The sequence below is a fragment of the Mesocricetus auratus genome, unplaced genomic scaffold (assembly GCF_017639785.1).
Source record: "Mesocricetus auratus isolate SY011 unplaced genomic scaffold, BCM_Maur_2.0 Super-Scaffold_100023, whole genome shotgun sequence".
Classification (NCBI taxonomy): domain Eukaryota; kingdom Metazoa; phylum Chordata; class Mammalia; order Rodentia; family Cricetidae; genus Mesocricetus; species Mesocricetus auratus.
In genome coordinates this window covers 26193865-26218208 of record NW_024429204.1, presented here as the reverse complement: position 1 = coordinate 26218208, position 24344 = coordinate 26193865, and the positions used below count along the sequence as shown (strand labels likewise).

The following is a 24344-nucleotide window of genomic DNA, read 5'->3' as shown; positions in this document are numbered from 1 at the left end:
CTGCTTTGGCTGTGCCAGTTAAGTGTGTGTGGCTGGACTCTAGTCATTAGCTCTTATTGACTTGACAAGCCCAACTCAAGGATGTGTAACAGATATTCCCAGCTTAGGTAGCTCATTGTTCTTTACATGGTTCTGACCATCCCCACCCTTCTGGACATCATCCTTGCTCTTCCAACAGGGAGAAATGGAAACAAAACTAAATTCACTCTGGGTTCCCTGTGAGTGTTTACTGTCCTGTCTTCCACCCTTATAACTAAGTAGCTTGAAAAACAATTAATTTCTAAAATTTGGATACTTAGTGTGTTTTGTGCTGCTGTAACAAAATGTTTGACACTGGAGCCTGGGTAATTTACAAAGAATATTTAGGGGTTAGGGATACAGCCAGGTGATAGAGTGCTAGCCTAGCATATATGAAGAAGCTCTGGGTTCTGTTCCCAGCACTTTGTGACACCAGGCATTTCGGCACATATCTATAATGCCAGTACTTTGGAGGTAGAAACAAGAAAACCAGAAGTTCAAGATTATACTACATACAAAATCAGAGGCCAGCCATGGGGACAGAGAGAGAGAGAGAGAGAGAGAGAGAGAGAGAGAGAGAGAGAGAGAGAGAGAGAGAGAGAGAGAGAGAGAGAGAATAAAAATAAGAGCTGATCTCTTTTATCAGGAACCCATGCCAGTAATACCAGCATTGATCTAGCCACAAGGTCACAATCTTTATGACCTCATCACCTCTTAACCCTATTTTGTTGGCAATTAAGCTTCCAACCCATACATTTTGGTAGACACATCCCAACTATAGAACCACAGCTTTAAAAAGAAAAAAAAAGTATGGAGACACATGCCTGTTCTCCAGCAATGGAGAAAGACACGCTGGAGGATGAGCAGTTCCGGTCAGCCTCCGGTCCACAGCTAGTTAGAAGCCAGTGTGTGCTAAATGAGACCTGTTAATCTTCCTAGCAACCTTATGAGGGGGACGCTTCTATCGTTCCCGCTTTTAATTCAGGAACTAAGGCTCGGCACTTTAAACTACGATGTAGAAGTCACACCACCCATGGGTAGTTGAGGCAGGATTTGAACCCAGGCTACCACCATCAGTGCAGGTTCTCAGCCACTTGGTTCTGTTGGTTGTTACGCACTAACCCACTTCCTTCCTCTCCTCGGCTCCCACACAGTGTTTGCTCTGCAAGAAGCATCTCCAGTTGGCCTAACGTAGAACCTCTTGTAGTGGACGGCTGTCAGGGTTTTGCTGTTGAGCGTGTCCATTTTCTTTTCCAGGGAGTCCTTGGGTTCTCATGGAATTGATGCTCCCCGTCACTTTCGGTCCTGTGTATCTGAAATCAGAATCCTTGCTTTTGCCTTAGCTAAGGGATAAGGAAATGACCCAGGTTATAAATCATGTCATAAGCAGCAAGGTCATGTAAGCTGACAGCATTTGGCAAGGGTGCCAACAGAGGCAGTAACCGAATTAGTGACTCCTCTCACTGCCGCGTGATAAAGTACCCCAACAACAGCAGCATGAGGACAGAAGGCTATTCTGGCTCAGGTTGAGGGCACAGTCCACCATGGTAGGGAAGTCATGATGGTGGTGGCTTTTGGATGGCAGCTTGTCACCTTGGATCTGCAGTAGAGAAGGGAAGAGAGATGAACCATGGTGATCAACTCACTCTCTCGTCTTTTTTTAGTTCAGGATCCCAGCCCATGGAATGGTGCTGCCCAGAATTAAAGTAGGTCTTCCATCTCTGGTAGCCTAATTTAGACAGTCCCTCACAAGCATGCCTAAGGTGGTCTCCTAGGCGACTCTAGATGCCACCAAGTTGACAATATCAGCCATCACAGTCATCATGATTACTTTTTTTATATCAGTGCAACTTTTTAAAATTAAAAATTCACACAAAAATTCTAAGACAAACAAAACAGTGATGTTTTAAATAAATATATCACCAGTATGTATGACTGACTTATCCTTTTGACTTAGGCTGTCATTCAGCATGGGTAGGGATGGGTATATCCCTTCTCTAAATGGATACCCACCATGTTTCACCTTTCAACACTTTGTGTCACTCTTACATTGTTTGTTCTGTTGGAGATAGTCTTAATACATAGCTCAAGCTGGCTTCAAATTCACCATGTAGCCCAGGTAGGCCTCTCCAGTGCTGGTATTAGAGGCATCTGCTCCAGCCCCAACTTTCATCACAATCTATAGCCAAAGATTTCTTTGGGCCTCTTCCACAGCTCATATTGGTCTCTCTTGGTGAAAGGCCTTTTGTGACGGCCAGTGACAACTATCAACTTGACCGAATCTAAACTCACCTGATAGTTTAGATGAGCACGCCTATAGGATATTATCCTGGCTGGGCAAATGGAGTGGGAAGACTACCTACTTGGATTGACACCAATCCCTGGCTGAGATCTGGTTGACACCAATCCCTGGCTGAGATCTGGTTGATGACAATCCCTGGCTGAAATCTGGTTGACGCCAATCCCTGGCTGAGATCTGGTTGACACCAGGTATCCTGGACTCTACCTGTGGAGGAAGCAGCTGTGCCCATCATCTGTTTTCTGATGGCGGATGCAATGTGAGCAGCTGCTCTAACCTCTTCCCTTGACTTCTCCAATGTAGCAGACACACCGTGGACTGTGAGCTGAAATGAGCCTTCCAGCCAGTTGTTTTTGTCATTTCATCACAGCAATAGGAAAGGAAACTAAGGTCCTGCTCATCCTCACTCCTGCCTAAAGAGTTCAGCCTCCCTTTGCGTGACACTTCAGTGTGCCGAGTAATCCCTGTGTTACAGCTCTGTTGTGAGCATTAGCGTTAGCGTCGTAAATACAGGCTCTGGCTGAAAGTGAACACTCAACAACTCGTTTGGTGTCGTGATTCCACAAGGTGACAATCACTTGACATGCTCCCCACATATTGCCCAAAGTCCAGGGCTACTTTTTCCCTTTGTCTGGGAGAAAAGCTCACTCACACTTTGTTCCTTCTCCATATTTCTGGTCACCCACGCTCCGCTACAGACTCAGCTCACTCCACCTGCTTGGTGGATGTACTTGTCCCTTCAGGTTCTGGCCCCAATCTCTCTCCTTTCCACAGGTCAGGTGCAACTGTCCAGCACCTCCAGGATGCCCTCTTAGTCTTGACATGTCTGTGAGGTCAATATCTACAGGCCCCAACTTCACAAAGTTTACTGGATGCATCACCAAAGCTGAAATACTACGAGGAGTAGCAGGTAACGACTGAACGCTAACCAGACGCTGTCCGAACCCAGTACTTCTTCTGATCGTTTATTTCATTCTCAAAAACTTCATTTTATAGATTAAAAACAAAACATCAAAATGTAAGCCCAGAGAAGGGAATGAAGACTTTCAAGGTCATGAGCCCAGAAGACGACAAACTCAGGATTCACACTGAAAACAAACGCTTATATCCAAAGGTTCACTTTGGAGGGGGATGGGTTTGGGGTTTGAGGCAGCTCTCAGGTAGCCCAGGCTAGAACTCTATAGGTAGCCTAGGATGACTTTGAACCCCTGATCTGTCTGTCTTCCCTTCTCAAGTGCTGGGATTATAGGTGTGTGATACTACATCTGTTTGTTGTTTTTGTTGTTGTTGTCTGTTTAAGACAAGGTCTTCCCATGCAGCTCAAGTTGGCTTCAAACCTATAATCTTCCTGCCTCAGCCTGTAGAGTAATAGGAGCACAGGCATGTACTACCACACCCTCCCCCCTCCCTCCTTCTCTCCTTCCCTCCCTCTCTCCTTCCCTCCCTCCCTCCTTGTGTGTGTGTGTGTGTGTGTATGTGTGTCTGTAAACCAGAGGTTGACATCAAATATCTTCATCAGTATCTCTCTACCTACACCTACATCATTACTGCTGTTGTTAACACAGGCTGTCTCACTGAACCTGGAGGTTACCTGTTAGGCTAGACTGCTAACCAGCAGGTCCAAGAATCTTCCCGTCTCTGCCTCCCTAGCTCTTGGATGACAGGAAGACTTTTTACGGTGGGTGCTCACACCCTTGTGTTTGCATAGCAAACGCTCTACTGACTGGGCCGTCTCCCCAGCCCCCCGTAGACTTCAGTTATAATAATTCTAAGGTTATCTGAGGAGAAAACAAGAAGATGATAGAATAGGACTTCTGACTAGGAAGCGGTTTCGTTTGCCAGGAGATAATGGGCAATGTCTAGTGATAGTTTTGGTTCTTCCTACTGGGTTTTGTTCCTGACATCCAGTCAGTTGTTCAACATCCAACAGCCCCTAAAAAGCCCCTTGCAATAAGGAATGGACTGGTCCAACAGCTCCATGAACGAGAGACCCTGCACCGAAGAAATCAGTGCTAAGTACGACACTAGAAAGTGATGTAGGGTGCTGCCTTTTTAGGTGCAAACTCCCCCTCTTACCAACTGTGCAGGCTCCTCTCCCTCCCCCTCCCTCCACCCTCAAGCCTGGCCCCTACCCCAGCTAGGCAAAGACTCAGGCTCTTGCCCACACCCACACTGCCTTCTCTGTGCTAAGCACAAACAGGAACTCATTGTCTTCCTCCTCAGACCCTTCTCCTCTGTGCTCTTTATGATGGTTAAAAATACCGCCCTCCTCCTCCTTCTCCTCCTCCTCCTCCTCCTTCTCTTCCTCCTCCTCCTCCTCCTCCTCCTCCCAGATGAGAACCATTGTCCCTCCTAGTGTACCCTGCACCCCCTTCAAACGAACTGTGCCAACTGTCTCCTAATTCTTTGCTTAGCTTCACTAACACACTTGGGGCCAAAATAGCTTCTTACTCTGTTTTCCAGTCATGAGGCTGAAGGCGTTTGACTTTCCAGATCATGAATTTCATAAGGAAGAGCTTTGAATACCCTCTGAGTCTATGGCTCTAGGATAACTTCATAATGCTCTGGACCTTATCAGCTGGCCTTCCCCTCCAGGGGACAAAGTGGTTCTCCAATAGCTCAGAGCTGCCCCCATCCTGCTCTCCTCCATGGGGGCCCAGTTCCGCCTCTGCAACTGCTACCACTCCAGCAGGGTAGTGGCATCTTGCCTTGCCAGTGAACTCGTAGCGGTGGCCACACCCTTTGGGCATGGTTTCAGGTTCAGACTTGACCCATTATAAGGTAAAGGAGAGGCTGGCTCATGCTCTCTGGGGTTGTGGAGAGCAGTGGAAGGGCAGAGACTGCATCTTCTGGAGCAGGAAGGCTGAGGAGGTTATCTGTGTAAGCGCTTCCCTAACAAATACCTATTTATCATTTATCTTTGGCCTGGTAACTCATGTAAACCCTGCCTTCACAGTAGAACCTTTCCATCACCCACAGATGCTGGCAAGCCTGGCCTTCTCTGAGAAGCTTCCACCCTTACCTCCCACTTGCTAGACAGCCACATTTCTCAAAAGAGTTGTCTACACTAGCGCTCTCCCACTCATCCCTCAACCCACCACAATCTGGCTTCCGATCCCTTCAGTCCATGCCCACAGCCTCGGTAAAAGTTACCAGCCTTGTTAACTGTCCATCGCAACGGACATTCACCTTCCAACCCTCACTGGACTGAATTTTCTAGGATATTTGTGAGTGTTGGCCATTCCCTCTCTTTGGGAGTAATTTCTTCCCTTGACCCCTGGTCCTTTTCTGTTTCCCTCTTCCCAATCTTTAAGGAAATTCAGTTATGGTTTGTACCCACAGTTTCAACCACCATGAGAGGCAGTATAGGGGAGCAAAGAGTCTGGAGTCCAAAGCTCCTGCATTTGCTAAATGCTTAGCTTTGGGCGAGTTACTCAATGTTTGTGTTGCCTCAGTTTCCCTAAGTACAAAACAGTGCAAAAGAGTTTTAGTCTTACTGATTTCCGTTCTGAACATGCACCATTTCATCTGATGATGCTGAACCTTCTAGAATCACCCAGCTAAGAGGCCTGTTCTTGTCTTTGCTCAGGCACATAGGGAGGGAGTGCCCAGTCAGTCAGTCAGCATCCATCAATACACACACAGATGAGCACTGTTCTGTAATAAGTCTTCCCAGAAGCAAACCTAGAGACAAGGAGATAGGTGTGGTTGTGTTGTCCAGGAGATGATCCCAGGAGGAACAGAGGAGGGAATGAGAAAGGGAGGTGGATGATAAAGGAATGGGTTAACGCAGTTACTGCTGAGGGATGCTGGATTCAGTCCCATGATGATCCCCTGAGGAATAACCTTGAGAATGCTTTACACCTCTTCTCTGTCAGAGAACAGAGGCCTTTATTCCCTTGTAGGTTCAGGGACTGTCCTACAGTTGTTGGGTACTTCTAGGCGGGGCAATATTCAACTGCCTTGGGGAAGCTCCAAGCAGAGATGTGTGTATGAGGGGGACAGAGGGCACCATATAGTAGCTGCAGATGTTACTAAAGCCGGGCCCAGGTTATTACCGCCACCATCACCTAGACATACATTCATTGTTGTTGACTTTAGGGGCTCCTGTCACTTCCTGAAAGTGTTGCTCAACTTCTTTGTCCCCCTACCCCAATCCATGGTCTATACAGTTGGATGACATACCCTGATGAGACCTTACCTCTTAGTCTTCTCAATGGCAATCCATGTTTGTCGTTTTCAGAGAACAAGAACATCTATCCAGAAATAATGCCCAGAAACTATTGACCACCCCCCACAGATGTTAAATGGATTAAATTCACCTTGCTCTCAAGGTCTTGCTTACATTAAGTGGTCAATAAATGTGGTCGCTTCTGTTGTTGGTTGTTTTTTACTCTTGGCTCTTTGACTCTTTGGTCTTTTGGGGGTCCCGCCACCCAGCTCCCAAAGAAATACATGGAGGCTTATTCTTACTTATAAATGCCTGGCCTTAGCTTGGCTTATTGCTAGTCAATTTTCCTTAGCTTAAATTGTCCCATCTACCTTTTGCCTCTGGGCTTTTTCCTTTTCTTTCTTTCTTTCTTTTTTTTTTTTTTTTTTTTTACTTCTACGTATCTTACTTTCACTCTTGCTCTGTGGCTGGCTGTGTGGCTATGTGGCTGGGTGACTGTGTGGCTGGGTGACTATGTGGCTGGATGACTTGGTGACTAGGAGACTGTGTGTCTGACTGGGTGACTGACTGTGTGACTGTGTGGCTGGGTGACTGGATGTTTAGGTGACTTGGTGGCTGGGTGACTGTGTCTGACTGGGTGGCTGTGTGGCTGGCCCCTAGTGTCCTCCTCTCCTGTTCTCTTGCTCCTCAATCCCCTTTTCTCTCTTTTTCTCCTTCTATTTATTCTCTCTACCAGCCTTTCCTATCCTTTCTTCTGCTTGGCTATTTGTCGTTCAGCTCTTTAGTAGACCGATCAGACGTTCTAGACAGGCAAAGTAACACAGCTTCACAGAGTTAAACAAATGCAACATAAGAGAATGCAGCACATCTCTGCATCATTAAAACAAATGTCCCACAGCATAAACAAATAATAATATCCTTAAAAATAATATTCTGCAGCACTTTTCCCTTCATTTCACTCAAGAAAGGCTAGCCATCTAGTAGGAACAGCTAATGCAACAAGTAGTCTTTAGTTTCTGAAACTGGACCTCATGTACCGCAGACTAAGCTCACATTCCCTTATGTATCCAAATATGACTTCCCAAATGCTGGGATTACAGGCATGTGCCACCATGCCCTGGCCCAGTATGTAAGACCTTTAATGAACAGAAATGCTGGGGAAGCAGAGAGGAGGGGGGTAATTACCCGATGATGCACACTTACCTCAGCTGCAGTCTCAGCCACTCCCAGGACATTAGCAGAGCCCACGGGCACTTCTTCCATTACACCAAACATTCCACTCAAGTCTCTGAGTGAAAGACCCATGGAGCTGAGGGACACGGTGAATTGCCTTGCTTGGATGGGGGATGGAGCTAGATTTCTAGTCCTTGCCCAGTTCACCCCTCACTCCAGCATGTGTTTATTAAGGGAGTCCTGCTGCTGTAGTTTCTTTTGTCCTGCCAGGTCCAACCACCCTGCTTCAGCCCCTAATAAGCAACAGATACTACATTAACTATAACCTGTTGGCCGATGACTAGGGCTTCTTATTGGCTAGCTCTGTCTCAATTATTAACCCATTCCTATTAATCAATGTATTTCCACGTGGTCTTGGCTTACCAGATAATGCCCCAACCTGTAACTCCTTTGGCGACTACATGTTGACTCCTTGTGGTGCCTATCCACCTACTTTTCCCAGAATTCTCCTCGTCTCCTAGTCCCGCCTATCTTCCTGCCTCTATTGGCCAGACAGTGTTTTATTCATCAACCAATAAGAGAAGCATATGTACAGAGGAACATCCCCCATCAGACTCCTGTGTGCTAGGATGGTTCTTGGCATTGGAACATGGAACAAAAGAGAAAGTCAAGGATCCCGCATCAATGCAGCTTAGCCATGGGGAAATGATAAGCAAGCATCCAGAAAGATAAAACTGTGGCAAGAATGATGAAGCCGTAGAACAAGGGTTGGGATGCTGAGAGAGGAGGCAGTGAGGGCCTGGGGGCCAGATACAAGCAGATCAAATGACTGGGGGAAACTCTGAGGACCTGGTCTCCGTGCTAGGATTTACCCACTAACATCAAGTGGGTAGAAGTTCTTTCCAAGGGATCGTAGCTGCCAAGGGCAGGACCCTGGGCTCCTGGTGCCCTGCTTGGAGCTTCTCCTATGACTTGTGACCACAGAAAGAGTTGGAGAAAAGACATGGATTTGGGGTGCAAAGTGTGTGTCTGTTCTTCCTTTTGGAGACAAGCTGGTACCCAAGTTTCAGTTCCCAGCATGTCCCTTTCAGTTCCCACTTATCCACACGTGGGTCCTTCCTGTAAGACTGGGTTTCAAAGGAATCTGAAACACTTTAAGCAAAACCACCAAACTGCAGCCTCCAGGTTAAAAAAAAAAGTAGCATTTCCTTGGGAAACCACAATGAATCATTCCCAATGGCGGTCCAGACTTCCAGGCTGCTTTTCCTAAACCTCCTGAAGCATCTCGAGGCTTATTAACACGCCCCACCCCACCAGTTCCCCCGCCCTCAGCTTAAGAACAAAATCTCAAATTTTGTGAGGCCTGTTGAGTTTCAGATTTCACCAGAGGGGGGTCCGCTGAGCCGCTGACCTTTTTCTCCAGACAGCAGTTTCTGGAAGACTCAAAGAAAAGCAAGAAAAGCAATCACCCAGTGACTGGGGGTGGGGGTGGAGGACGGAGGACGGGACACACGGACTGATGTCCAGAAAGGTCAGACCTGTCCCCAGCAGTGTAAGTCCACATTGACACGCAGAACACACATCCCATAGGTTGGTAGCCCCTTTCCTCCGAGATTTTCAGACTGCAGTGATAAGGCCCAGCATGGCTATCTTTGATGTTCCCAGCCTGCTGGTCTAAGCATCTGGTTCCAAATTGAGTCTACAAACACTCTTTTTTTTTTTTTCATTTGACAAACACTCCTTTTTTTCCTTTGAGAAACTCAGGTTCAAGGAGTGTCATTTGCAGGAGAAAGGAAAAGGCCATTCCCCAACCCGGGCTCAGACATGGAAATCCATAAGCCAGTCAGATCATCCCTATGCCATTCTTATCCAAAAGGAGAGAGAGAGAGAGAGAGAGAGAGAGAGAGAGAGAGAGAGAGACAGAGACAGAGACAGAGACAGAGACAGAGACAGAGACAGAGACAGAGAGACAGAGAGACAGAGACAGAGAGACAGAGACAGAGACAGAGAGAGACAGAGACAGAGAGACAGAGACAGAGACAGAGAGACAGAGACAGAGAGAGAACGAGAGAGAGAGACACAGAGAGAGAAAAGAACCGGTGAAAGTGACTGGGAGAAGTCAGGAGAGATAGCAAGGCCATCCTGGCAAGACAGGAGAGAGGCGACAGTCCTTTCGGGGCGTCCCAGCTTTAGCTGCTAACGAGCCCCACCCCTGCCCTCTGTGGGCAAGGACAAGGCCCATCCCACGCACCCCCCTGCGGTGTCCCTACTCGGGCGACCCGCAGTGTACCGGCGGGCCAAGGGTTAAGCGCGGCGGGAGCCCCCGGCGCGGGGCAGCCGCGGGCCGGGACTGCTTAGTCAGGATTCCGATTTCCTGCCGAAGTGTTTGGATTTCCTGCAGCCCGCGCCCGCCGCCGCCGCCGCCGCCGAGCGGGATCGAGCGAGCGGCTCGCGTCGCCGGCCTCCTCCCCCTCGGCACATGGTCGCCCGCCCCTTCCTGCGCCGCGCTCGGCTCCCGCGCCTCGCCCGGCCCCGCCGCGCCCGCGATGGAATAATGCCCAGCGGCCCGCCCGGTCCCGGTGAGTGGCAAGGCGGCGGGGCGGCGGGGCGGGCGCGATGGGACGCTGCAAGGCCACCAGCACCCCTGCGGGCTCCGGGTGGCCCTGTCATCCCGGAGAGCAGCAGCTCGGGGGGTTCTGGGGGCGTGTGGGGCGCGCGACCCGCTCTGCGGGGCTGGCCAGGCCGCCTGGGGGTTCTGCATCCGCAGCTCTGGAGCGCGCGTTCCCCTGCTCTGCGGAGGCGACTTGGGTTGGGGGGATGCGCCCGGGGCGCAATGTACCCCCATTCCTGGACGAGGCGCGGATAGCCGCCCTGGCGCTCTCCCGGTCCGAGGGGGCGCTGTCCCCGTCCGTGGGGGCGCTTTCCCGGTCTTCCCGAGCACTCTCCCCTCCATTTGGGGCTCTCTCCTCCTCCTCCCGGGCGCCCTCCCGACCCGCTGGGGCGCTCTCCTTCTCCTCCGCGGCACTTTCCCGGTTCTCCCGGGCGCTCTCCCCGCGCCGATTGAAGGCGCCGGCACTCGCCGCTGCATTGTCTCCGGAGCAGTGGAGGAAAGTTCCCCTCGGCGCCGGACCCGGCCTGGATGTGGCGCTGCCAGGCAGGCCCCAGACCACTTAGTTAAAGCAAAAGAAAACCGGAGGGTGTGTGTGTGTATGTGGTAGTTCCACTTGGAGGCTAAGAAGTGCCTGTATCTTCTGCTAATACCATTTGGGGACCTGATGATTTTTTTTAAAGGAGTGCGACAGTAAGTTTAAAAGGAAAAAAGAAACTCGCTGGTATCTGCTTTTCCTTTGATTCATCCCGAGACATCCTCTGGAGCACTCACAAGGCGGGTGCTTTTTATCATGGAGAGGGTGAGCCAAGTCTAGACCACCGTCAACTTGACCTTAGCCTTAGCTGTCCACTTCTAGAAGGCCACTTTGTTTTCCTCCGTCGGCTCCATCAGGTTGTCTTGGCAGGACTGATTCTGGGATAGCGGTGGTACAGGATTGCTGAGTAATGTGTTCAGATCGCAAAACACAGAATTTCATTTTTAGGCCAGTCTTCGTGTCTGCTCCAGCTTGAGCGGCCAGGATTTGTTGCTGGGCTGTCGGAAACTTCCCTGATTCCCCACTCCCACCCCCCACCCCACCCCCGTGCAGGGCCATTGCGAAGGGGGTGGGGGATGGGGATCCCGTAGGGAAGAAAAGGGAGCACAGAAAACCAGAGTAGAACTGTTTCCACTTTTTGTTAAAGTGGAATGGAAGCGGTTCAAACAGGTTACCTGTCTTGTCCAAGGGCACATGACCACTTGGTGGCCTAGCCAGAAACAGCTGGCTTCCAGTTCGCTGAACTCTGTGGCCAGGTTGCCCTGCCTGTGTCGGATTATGACCTGTCAGCCAGGAGCAGATGTGGGATTGTGTCTTTCATCTCTGGCCACTGTAGCGCCTTCTCTTGTTGGCTTATCTGAAATTGCCGCTGTTTTTGAGATACGGAGTTATCTGAAAGAACTTATTCTGTGATAAGGCGTTTTAAAATTACCCTATTCAAAAATGCTTAATGATTTTTAGTACCTTGTATGCTGGCTTAAAAATAACAAAAAAAATTAAATATGATCCAACTTCTTCTATTCATTAACCCAAGTGCCTTTGGGATTCAGCTATCAAACAGATTTGAAATATACAATTGTTGTTGTTTTATGGCGGGTTGCTTTTCTCTCCTTAAGGTTGAAAATATACAAACTCCCAAGACTCCAAAGGGGCAGTGTATTGACATAGAATGGGCTGTGAGATTTTTCAGAAGGTCTTGGTTTTGAGTCCTCCTCAAACCCACCCACTTTCCTCCTCATGAAAGCTGAGTGGCTGGCTTTTCATTTTTAGTATGTGATGATGTTGGAGAGAAAAGATTGGCTCTCAAGCTTGCCATTTGGTGAAGGAAATTGAAATTCCTTACACCTCTCCAGTCCTCCTCCTCCCACAGCAAGCCAGAGTTTCAAAAAACCAATGCAAGCCCTGCAGGCCCAGAGATGAATGTGTGCATTCAAGCTGAGTCCTCCTGGTCAGACCCTCCTCCCGGCTGCTCATGTTGTATCCAGGTGGCTGTGGCCTCGAGGAAAAAGAGAGCTTCACTCTTACCTGTGATGTTCGTGCGTTTCCCCTACTATGGTCTCAGTTGTGTCTGATGAGATCTTCCTTCATTTTCTCCTCCCCTAATCTTCCGTGTCTCACACGGGTTCCAGGGGCCTTTTCTAGAAATCTGCACCAATGATTCCTACACAGGCAATGCTGACAGTGACATCTAGCACTTTTTGAGCACTTGGGGTGTGCTCTAGACTTGTTATCTCCTAAGGAGGACCAAGGAAGTGTTAGGGAGATGGCCCAGTTGGAAAGTGTTTGCTGTACAAGCATAAAGACCTGAGTTCAAAACCCCAGGACTCATGTAAAAAGCCAGGCACCCTGACTCAGGACTGTGATTGCTTGAGTTTGCTGGCATGCACTTGGCCTGGTTCCAAATACAGTGAGAGACCATGACTGACCCCAGTGTATACACACACACACACACACACACACACACACACACACACACACACGAGTGTTCCCCCAAAGAGGGAACTCCTTGGGAGCCTTTCTCAGAAAGGACAGCCTTTCTCAAATTCATCTACATTGAGTCATTCTTTCTTGTATCCAGTAAACATTTGCTAAGTGGCTCTATGGTGGGAGGCACCAATCATGCACAGATGAATAGCACTCTGTTCTCAAGGCCTCTTATTTTCAGCCTCCTGGTCTTTCGTTGTCAGGATTATATTCTTTCGTTTAATTAATCAATTCCACAACCATTCATTGAGCACCTGCCCTATGCCAAGCCTTGCATCGGGTCCTGGTGATACGGTCATGGGGACCAGCCCTGCTGGAGCTTGTATCCGCTGGAGGAGATAGGCATCAGGGAAGAAGCTGGTAATGTCTAAGGCATGAGAACTTGGAGGGTGTAAGTTCCCCCAGGAAATCAAAGAATGATGCCGAGGATAGGCATATAGTGTTGGTTCTTGGTTTACCAAGAGAGCTGGGTCGGAGGCTGGAAAGGAGAGGAGGAAGTAGCTAGACTGAGAAGACATGGGAGAAGGACGCTCTGAGGAGACGGGTGGGAATGTACCAAGTCTTTCGTGTACAGGAGGGCTTCAGGCAGTGACCAGAGTCTTGAGCAATGAGGAAAACATTGCAAGGTGATGTTGAAGAGTATTTTAGCGCCAAGTTCACACAGTTGGGAAATCCTCCCACCAAGTATAAAGGAGCACTAGTGAATTGAGGCTCAAGAGTAGGTTCTGACTGATGTTTTTGAGACACCACTTCACGAAGAGTGGGTCATAGAGAGCAAAATCGAGATGCAGCAAAGCTGCATCAGGACGCCATTTTGCTATTCCCGGAAGTCGATGGTGGTGTAGACCACAGTGGTCGGAAGGAGTTAGTGGGTCCTAGTCAGGGCTTGGAGGTAGAATTTATATATGGTGGGTTATACAGAGGTGATATGGGATGGTTGTGGGCGGGGAGAGGACTCAACTTGAGTCTTTAGATTCTATCTCTGTCAGCTTGGGGCATGGTAGCATCATATTAGAGACAGGAGAGGATGCAGGAGGAGTTAGGTTTGTGGAGATAAAGCTTGGTACTGATGGTGCTGAGGCTGGCATCCATTGGAGGGTCTCGGGCAGACAGGAGGGCACAAGACCTTAACTAAGAGAAGATGAGATGCCAAAGCCATGTTGTTGGCCTGAAGCTGAGCCACTTAACTGTCCTCCGCCTGCTGTGGTGTCCTTTCCCTGGGCATCTTTTATGTTACCCCCTGCCTGGTGTGTTCTCCCCTTCTCATTGGCTGACTCCCATTTATCTTTCAAAATGCATCCATGTCTTTATCTCGAGGAAGCTTCCTCTAACTTCCTGATCCTCTTGGATCCTTGAGAGCCCTCAATCATCCTGCTAAACTAAACTTACCTTTTTTTCCCAGACCTTATGCCTACGCAACATTCGGACTGGCCGAGGTCACAGTAAATACTAAAAGCAAATGTAAGATCAAGAAATGTCAGCTGTTCTTATTGACTAGAGTGATAGATGTGTAAATAAAAATGATATTTTTTTAAAGGTAAGTGTAGTGATAATATATTAGTTTATCTGTTGCTGCAGTAGTTAAAGAAATGTCATAGTTTAGCTGACAGAAGTTTGACATCTTATAGCTATGGGGGGGTCTGAAAATTGCCTTGGTGTTCTCAAATCAAGGTGCTGTCTGTTTGGAAGCTCTAAAGCAGAGGTTCTCAACCTGTGGGTCTCGATCCCTTTGGATGTGGGGTGGCTGCGGGGGACACAGCATTAGGAAGACTGAGAACCGCTGCTCTGGAGAGAACTTTTTGCTCTTTCCTCTCAGCCTTAGAAGCCATCTGTGTACTTGGGCTCATGCCTTCAAAGTCAACAGTGTCCAAGTTAGTTTTCCTGATGCCTTCTTGATACCTACTGTTGATTCTCCTACTTTCAAGAGCCTTTAAGTGTTTGCACTGGGCTGCATGTGTAATCTCCACTTGCTGACCCTAGGTTTGTTTTTTTCGCCTAGCCAAGGCTAGCCTTGAACCCCTATGTAGCTGAGGCTGACCCTGGACTTCCGCTGACCCTGCTTCTGTCTTATAAATTTGAAGATTACAATTGGGATTATGAGAGTACATGGCTACCTCTAGTTTATGGAGTGCTGTGGCTAGAAACCAGGACTTTGTGCCTGCTGGGCAAGCATCGACACTCACAGCCCTACTGTCCTTATAAGAAGGGCTGATTGGTGACATGGTGTCTGTCTTCAGTCTTCAGTCCTTTTGGCTGTACAACAGAGCATCTTCCCAGGATGCCCTTGGGGTTGGTAGGGGAGGTGCTGTGGGTGGTCAGGTTGCTAACCCAGCAAGTAGGGACGCTTCCTGTGACACTAGTGATGGATGTTTAGTTCTTCCTCTGAACTCTGTTGTGGGGAGTTAGGCCCGATGGCTTCCTTTCATTCCTCCTTATTCTGCCTCTACAGTGAACTAAATTATCAGCTGTAAGAGTCCTCCCAACTCATCTGTCCTCAGACCCTCTCCCCAACATGGGTAGCAAGGGGTAGGGGACTGTTCCTCTCATTGGAGGTTGGTTTATGATCCATTTCTCAGCACTTGGTGAAGCCCTTTTTTTAACCACTAAAACCTTGGTTTCCAGATCACAGCTAGTGTCCCCAACATGAGTCATCCGTGTTCCCAAAGGCACAAGAGAGGTCAGGAAAGATCCTGTGGTGGATCAGGACAAATATGTCTGAAGCCTCAGGGGAAACACTAGCAGAGGGCCCAGCCTGCCAGTGATGCATGGGTGGGTGACCTCACTGTCCGAGAGCAAAGGACTCAGCCATGATGTGTTGCATAGCCACGTTGCTCTTAGGGGGTAATTAGGACCAGATTTCAGCAGACTTTCAGTCAGAGAAAACGGGCTCCTATCACAAACACTCCTGGAAACCAGACACTTTCCTGAGGCTGTTAGCACTTTTTGAAGATCCACTCCATTGGCCTTCAGCATGCTCGGCTACAGGGTGTTGACTACCTGAGGGTCTCCTTCATCCCTGCTATCCCCATCCCCCTTCCCCAGAAACGCCAGGAGTCTTGTAGTGTTTCTGGTGTTTCCTCTTCTTCCTCTGCCTCCAGCCAGGAAGCGTGAAGATGTACAGAGTCGGAAAAACGGGAGTGAGCAGGTTCAGATTTGCCTAGGGGTCCAGTTGGAGTCTGGTTTGGGATGATGAAGAGCGCACAGCAACTCATGGCACTTCCTCCAGTCATGGCAGGAGTTCTGCAGAAGCAGACTCCGGAGGACCTCCGTAGGCAGGACAGGAAGAGGGATGTCAAGAGGGCGGCCATGCCCATTCCGGGAATGCCCGCACTTCCCTGTTCAAAGCTGAGCATGAAGTTTTAGACCTCTGCCTTCGCAAAATCCTGCATGTGTGGAATATCATGTTTCACTGAGGCTGTTTTTCTCGGAGGGTAGGATGTAAAAAGGATGCTTAGTCAGGCTGCGGTTGTCCCCTGAGTTCTGTGACCATCACTGAAGCAGGATGGCCAAGGGGAATGGTTACCAGTAGACTCAGGGCTCCGCTCCTGAACCGCTGCCCCTTCTGTTACGCACTAACTACACAAAATTGACTGTGGAAAAGCAAAAGGGCGACCCTACTGTGGCTTTGTAGAGACTGTTCACTGTTGTCTTTCCTGAGACTTGGGACGTTTTGAAGGGGATTGGTGGCGTGGGCGGGACTCCATTTTGACCTGGAGTGCTGAGCAGAGAGGAGGCAGGGTTAGAGGCACTGGCTCACGCCGGCCAGCTATGACGCCTTGTTTGAAGGCTATTCCATCCTTAAGTTTTCTGTTTTAATGACTGTTCATGTCACTTCTAGACATTCTTTTTGGTTCTTTTTCAGGTCATCCTTGAAGGGCTGGGGAGATGGTCCATGCTAAAAAGGGCTCCTTGCCTTTCATCCTTGGTTCCTATTCCTTCCTTAGGGCTTCTCGTCTGTTTCATAGCATTTCAAACACGACAGTGTTCACTTTCAGACTGACCCCCAGTGCTCACTCTGGATTTATCAACTTCTCCTCTCTGTGGTGTGTTCTGCTTTAGGGACATGGTGGTTTGCGCCCCAGGAGGCTCTCTCCTACCCTGCGTATCAGCGGTGTCTGTCTCTACAGAGTGTCCTTATGCTTCTGCGACAGCCAGCCTTAAAGCTTTCTTGGGTCCCGGACGTTTTCTACCAGAGCTTCTGGGATGAACATTTCCATACCTGGAGTGTTTGGTATTTGCATGGGAACTCCCCCCCCCCCACAGAACCTAAGGCAGTGTGATTCTCAACCTGTGGGCTGTGACCTATTTGAGGGCAGAATTGTTGAACAACCCTTTCACAGGGGTCGAACATCAGACATCCACATGATGATTCATAGCAGTATCGAAATGACAGTTATGAAGTGGCAATAAAAATAATTTTATAGCTGAGGGTCACCACAACATGAGGAGCAGTATTAAAAGGGTCACAGCATTAGGAAGGTGGAGAATCGCTGCTCTAAGGCTTTCCCTGAACGGATGGAAAGAATTGTTCAGGCCTTCTTTTCAGAGAACACTTGGTCTTTACAGGGCCCTGGGCTAAGCTTCCCTTTCCCAAAGGAAGGTACCAAGTTGGAACCAGGTGGCTTAGATCTCTCAGGCTCCTTAAGGGGAATGGAGACGATTGAGGATTCATGAAAATGTAAATGTCGCCCTGTTAAGAAAAGAGAAGCAGGATCAGTATGAGCACATTGGCAATGGAATGTTGGCTTCGGGGATGGTGATGCAGTTGGTAGGGTGTTTGTCTAGCAGGCATAAAGCCCTGGACTAAATCTGGAGCGTTCTATAAACCTGGTGTGATGGTGTACACATGTAATATCATTGGGTAGAGGCAGGAAAAGTTCAAGGTCATCCTCAACTATGTGTCAGATTTGAAAGCTATCTGAAAACCTATCCCAAAAGAAAAAAAAAGGTTGGATTCAGACAGCAAGTGTTTGCTGGGCTTGCTCTTATGTCCATGGCTGTAGGTACTTACTGCTAGTTAAGGCGGGAACCCGGTTCAGTGACCCTGTAACCCTCAGTGTCTAGCGTTGACTATTGATGAGGAATAAAACTATCTCAGAAGGAAGAAGTGGGGGAGGGGAAGACAGATGCAAGGGCATAAGATAATAAAAGTTGCTACTTTAAGGCTGGGAATTCTGAGTTCTAGTCTAGGGTCTGATACTAAGGACAGTAGCTCTTGCCTGAATTCACCCTCCCTGTCGGATTACGGAGGGGCAGTAGACATGGGCGGGGCAGTAGACGTGGGCGGGTCAGCAGACATGGGCGGGGCAGCAGACATGGGGCGGGTGGGACTGCCTCGGTTAGTTTCAGAGCTCGCCCAGTCACACAAGGGCCATTCTCTGGTGTTCTGTCAAGCAGCTGGATTTGGGGGAGCTGAGCTAGCGCTGTGTCTTTCTCCGTCACTTCCACTGGTGTTGGCTTCAACGGACCCTGTAACGATACGCGACACACAGTTACTGAAAGTGAAGCTAAGTATTTAATGTAGAAGATTACTCACAAGATACCAAACCCCGAGAAGCCCAGCAGATCTCAGCTAGCGACTGGACCGGAAGCCGAACTCCAGGAAAAGAGAGCGAGACTTCCTGTGCGCTGTCTTTTATGCCTTCCCCCGTAATGCCCCTAGCCATGCCCAAAAGTGGGCCTGGCTAGTGACATAGTTCCGCCTACGTACGTATACGTCTTTACGTCCAGCCGTATACGTCTTTAGTCCTGCCTAAAGTGGGTGTGGTTAGCGGTGTGGTAAACCGCCCTTTTATTACCTCATCTGTATGCGCCTCTAGTAAGTCACATGTTTAATGGCGGCATAGACTTAGTAAGTCACATGTTTAATGGCGGCATCAGACTTCCTCCTACACACTGGGGTTTGAAGAATGAGTGCTGAGCCGCCCATTCCGGGGTGGAAGTAAGGTACTCAGTGAGCTTTGACCCACTGTTCCCCAGGCCTGCTCCTCTGAGTGGTGGTCTTCGTGTGTTCAAGTGGCGGGTCACTGTCCTTGCCTAAGGTGACTGACTGGGTGAGCGCAGAACATTCTTCTCGATGGCACAGGAAGCCCCTGGACTTGGAGGCAATGACGACGACGGTATTCCTTGTGTGCGGACGCTTGTCCAGCAGTGTCCTAAGCAGTTGCTCACTGTAACCCATTCACTCTCCGTCATATAACCCTTTGAAGAGATGAGCTGCCCATCCTTGTTCTAAACCCAGGATAACTGAGACACACCAGCTTCCTCAAGGTCACCCAGCTAGCAAGCGGCCAGACTTCAAGCAAGGCCGTCTGAGCTCGTATGCACACTCCGTAGGATACAGCTCTGCCTTGGAAGATGTGAATCACGTCCTGATTCCTCATCTGGCCCTGCAGGGTCCATCCTTAGCCTTTCTCACAGCCTCCCTGGGCTTTCATTTCCCTTTCTGTAAATAATGAAAAATCCCACAGTTCTTTTTTTTTTCAACCGTGTTAGATAAGCACTATATAAGGAAAGCGCCTGAGCTCCTGGCGTGCGATTGGTTCCAGAAGCAAGTAAAACAAGAGTCTTCATTTGCATGATCAATATGGGAAGGGAGCGTGGGGAAGCGTTGCCAGTGTGAAGAGTTTTCCTGCATGCTTTGCTTTGTGCTAGGTGAGGACCGATGGCGGCTGAGCACCCAAGTAATTGGCAGGTAGACGGGAGAAAGGTGTACTGCTGTGATGTTGGATTCATGTCCCTCCTCCCCAGGCCTTGCAGAGAGCAGGCCTGAGTTTGCAGGGCCCAAGATGTCACTCCAGGGGCATGACCAGGGAGAGCTTGCCATCTGCACTTGGGGCAGGATTTCCATTAGTGTTCAGGGAAGGAGGAGAGTCCAGTCTGAGAAACGGGGGATCGAATCCTGCGATAGGAGTGCACCGGTTATTTTGGGAAAGGTCTAAGTGTAGCATTATTCGCTCAAGGAGAAAGGTAAACCTCTTAGTTGAAATAACACTGCATGCAGGGTTGCCTCTGGAATTCAGCTGTCCCCGCTGTTTCCTGTCCCCCACTATCACGGAACTCTTCATGTGGAAACTCAAACAGCAGCATCTTTATAGACCTTCCTGTAATAGCCTTTAGCAAGCTTCCTCTCCTAGGACAGTTACTTCCTCAGGCCTAAAATAGATTGGCAGAGGGGTGGAGGTGTTGGCTCTCTGCAAGGCTGCCCTGTGTGCTCTGGTTTGGATGTGCTCTAATTGCGTGCCCCGGGGTTCGGTCCTCTGGGTGGCAGCTTGAGAGGCAGTAGAACTTTGAGGAGACGGGAGGTTGTGGGGGCAATATGTGGGGTAGTGAGGGGTGGGTTGGGAGATGCCCCGGGAAGGTTCTTCTGCCATGTCTCAAGAGGTTGTCACAGAGGGAGCCAGCCTGGCCTCACCCAGTTCTCTGTGCTTCCTGGCTCAGAAATGGGACCGCTTACTCTGACACGTGCTGTCACCGTTGCTAGCCAACGTGTGCCACCCCCACCTGAGGCCCTCACCAGGAATGTGCCGATACAAGTGTCATGTTTTTTGAACATCTCAAAACTAGAGAGATGCGTATACCTCTTTGTAAAAGTACCCGGAGTAGAGCATTCTGTTGTAGTAACGAAACTTACATTTATTAACGTTCTTGTTGCTGTAAGCAATGCTTGGCAAGAAGTTAGTAACAGCTTTCATCCCAGCGCTGGAGAGGCAGACCAGGCTGACCTCTGTGAGTTCGAGGCCAGCCTGGTCTATAGAGCGAGTTCCAGTGCAGGCTCCAAAGCTACACAGAGAAACCCTGTCTCGAAAAAACAGACAAAGGAGTAAGTAACTTATTTAGGCTATGCTTCCAGGGGACAGTCCACCATAGCAAGGAAGCCACCTGAGGAGCTCCAAGGTCGCCGATCACGTTGCATGTCACAAAATCAAGAGAAGTGAAGGTTCAGCTCACCTTCTCCTTTTTGCTTAATCTAAGACTGCAGCCCACGGAATGGCTCTGTCCAAATTTAGCGTCTGTTTTCTCACCTAAGTTAGCTTAAAGTAGAAACTCCCTCAATGACACGACTAGAAGATTGTAGATCTTGTTGGGCTGGCAGCTAATGTTAACTGTCCCAAAAGTCTTAAGACGTAGTCCATGGATGCAGATGTCTTCGAGGTCAGCAAGTGGGAAGACATAGCAGACACCAGCCCATGCTCACTGTCATTTCCCCTTCCTCTCTTGCTGACAAAACTCTGATCTTCGGAAGTCCACATTCCAGGAACTATGCAGGAAGCGAGTGGCGCTCCGGTCATCACCACGGTCTTGTCCCCTTGGCAGTGATGGTTTAGGCATGGGCTTACAAGGCATAATTCTGGCCAGTGCCTTATGATGGAAAATTGGCAAGATGTGGGATTGGAGAAGGAGCCTGTCCCATCTTATAAAGGAAATTCAGGAGTGGGGATCACTTAGTCTGCAGAGCGCTGCTTGGCATTTGTGATAGCCAGTGGTAAGTCTGCAACTTGGTGTAGGGGAGTATGCTAGCAATCCCAGCACTGGGAGGTGGCGGTTAGAAGATCAGGAGTTCTAGGTCAACCTTGACTACACAAGGATCTTAAAAACCAGTCACAAAAGGAAACAAACCAACAGATTTTGTGTCGCCATGAGCTGTTTCATACAGACATTGGGACAATGAGAAGGGCATTCAGCTTAGGGAGAACATTTTGAAGACGCCAAGGCAGAAGGAATGCTTTATTCATCCACTACGTTAGCCGCCCCCATCTTAATCAGTTGGGTATGCTGATGAATGTCTTTATCCCCTGCATTTGAAGGGCAGAGGCAGGTGGAGAGCTATGATTTCGAGGCCAGCCTGGAAACAAACAAAAACAAAACCCCAAACTTAACTAACAGCTTGATGCAGATAGCCACGTCTCCTGACCCCTAGGTCTCCTTCCACTGAACTCTTGGCTGCTGCCACTCCGGAGGTCTCCACGGCACTGCATACATCTGTGTCTTCCGCTCCCTTCCTCCGTCTCTCCCCCTCCCTCTTTCTTTAAGCGCAGCCATTGAGTCGTGCATTAACTCTGCCCATCTGAGCTCCCCATGCCCGTACAGACATACATGCACCCACCAAGAGTAATGGCCTGTGTGCTTTGTGTGCCCATATAGGCACATAGAGTAAGCACATACAGTACCACACGGTGCCCATGCAGAGGCACCTGGCCCTGCCTTGCAGGGAAGGTCTGAGAAGCCTTGCTAGGTATTATGTTTTACACTGTGTGTGTGTGTGTGTGTGAGAGAGAGAGAGAGAGAGAGAGAGAGAGGAGAAAGAGAAGAGAGACAGAGACAGTCAGAGAGAAAGTAGACAGAGACAGAGACAGTCAGAGAGACAGCAGACAGAGACAGAGAGACAGAGACAGAGGTATGTGGTGAATGCATGTATGAGCGTGTGGCTGAACAGGTGGAGGCCAGAACAAGGCACCAGGTATTGATTCATGTATTCTTTATTCCTCTGAGGGAGGGTCTCTCACTGAACGTGAAGTTCCCTTTTTTTTCAGTTAGGCCAGCAGCCGGCAAGCCCCATCAATTCTCCTATCTCCCTCCCCCTTAGTACTGGGGTTATAGGTGTGTCTGTGTGTGTGTGTGTGTGTGTGTGTGTGTACGTCAGCACACGCTGCCTAGCCCCTTTGTCTGCCCCACGCTTCCTGTGCCAGGCTTCCATGTAGCTCCCCCAAACTGCCTAGCTACTTCCTAACTCAGAGTTTGCCTCTTAGTCTGTCCATCCTTCAAGCCACCCACTGCTAGTGGATGTTCAGGCTTCAGATGGGGCCACCTTTGGTCTCCCTCCCGTGCTTAGGGAGGGGGAAGGTCAGGGAAAGAGGAAGCAACCGGGTCTCACTACCTTCATGCCCAGGACCCTTAACGTGCACTCAGCGAAGCTGTCACCCCATAGTGCAGCAAATGGCTAGTCGGTCTTTCATGATGACTTCTTTCTCTATTCCTCTTTGGCTTAGAGTTTGGCAACTTATGTTTTGCTGAAGTTGAAAAAGCTGTGCATTGTAGCCAGGCACTAGAAGGACTAGCACCCTGGTGGTCCAGGGTTTTCACATAGAAACAAACGGAAGATACACTGTGTCCAGTGCTCTTCCCAAGCCACCGGACTTGTAACGGGACAATCACACGCTACGGGACAATCACATGCTACCTCTACGGGGCAGGTTGCTTACGTCCTGGTACCCAGTACATCACGCTGAAGATGGGAGAGTCCCCAAGGGCTGCTATCACTGGAGACAGTAAAAGCAGGTGTTTGTATATGCGGTGCTGCGTGAGTTAGGCAGTCAAAAGGCCAGGTGTTGCTCTTCAAAAATTCCTTTCTTCCTAAAGCATCTTAATGGACAGAACATGAATGTGTGGGATGCTCACATCTTGGAACGAGTTTCAAGTTGGTTGGGGTAAGCTGAGTTCAGTGAGGATATTTTAAACTTCCAGCATGAGGAAAGGAACCATGTGAAGTGTTTGCAGGTGGCAGTCATTGTCAGCAGAGCGAGCAGCGGAAACAAAGCCCCTTGAGTGGTGGATGGCTGGGCTCACAAGAGTCCCAGCCTGGCTTTTTATTGGCTGTTTGATGACCTGAAGAAAGTCTGAGGCCTCTCTAAGCTTCAGTTTTGTTTTCATTCAAATGGAGAAAGTCAGACTTCTGCTCTCCGGGCTGTGACTGAGGGGTGTGGAGAACACACTCCTGGTACCTGGGATGGTAGCTGCCTTCGTGAGAATGGGGGCGACTGTTGCAGATTGAGTCATGCCCTCTGAAAATGTATTTTTAGAGTCCTAATCCCTAGGGTCTTGGATTGTAGGATATTGAGAAATAAATTCACCAATGGAAATCAAGTGAAAATAAATTCATTGAGTATGCTGGGTCCTTCCTTCTTACCTTCCTTCCTTTCTTCCTTTCTTCCTTCCTTCCTTCCTTCCTTCCTTCTTTCCGTGCGTCTGTCCATCAGTTCTAGGCTAGCTAGAGTCATCAGAGAGGAGGGAGTCCACAGTTGAGCGAATGCCTCCATAAGGTCGACCTATATGGCATATTTTTAATTAACGTTGATGTGGGAGAGCCCAGCCCATTGCAGGTGCTGTTGGCCCTTGGTAAGCGGTCCTCCTCGGGTGCATAAGAAGACAAACCGAGCACGCCAGGGGGAGGAACTGGTAGCAACGCTCTTCCTCAGCTTCTGCTCCAGTTCCCTCCTCCAGGTTCCTGCCCCAACTTCCCTCAGTGATGGGGGGTGAGCTGGAAGTATACGAAGAAGTCAACCCCTTTCCTTCCAAGTTGCTTTTGGTCATGGCGTGTTGTCACAGCAATGGAAACCCTACCGGACGGTGTGACCGGGAGGGGTGGGGAGAGAAAGCCTTGGGGGAACACAAGAAGAAGTGGGGTCCTCAGAAGCTGGGGAGATGTAACTCTCAGCTTGCTGGGAAAGGACAAAGGAGGATTTCCTCCTGACGGCGTCAAAGAGATCACGGCCCTGCCCTCATCTTGAGTTTGGAATCGTGGCCTCTAGAACTATGAAGGAATGCCTTTTTGTTG

The 24344-nt window shown here is 49.3% G+C and overlaps 1 protein-coding gene across 8 annotated transcripts in view; it reads left to right on the top strand.

The window, feature by feature from the left end:
• Window positions 1-9961: 9961 nt before the first annotated feature.
• Asap1 (ArfGAP with SH3 domain, ankyrin repeat and PH domain 1) overlaps window positions 9962-24344 on the top strand; it is a 269949-nt gene continuing 255566 nt past the window's right edge. For 4 of the 8 annotated variants that reach the window (XM_040730404.1, XM_040730399.1, XM_040730403.1 and 1 more), the window contains exon 1: window positions 9963-10240. The gene's annotated coding sequence lies outside the window, so the exon portion shown is untranslated. Of the gene's footprint in view, window positions 10241-24344 lie in introns of all 8 variants that reach the window. The other 4 variants (XM_040730398.1, XM_040730401.1, XM_040730400.1 and 1 more) reach the window with 4 other exon arrangements.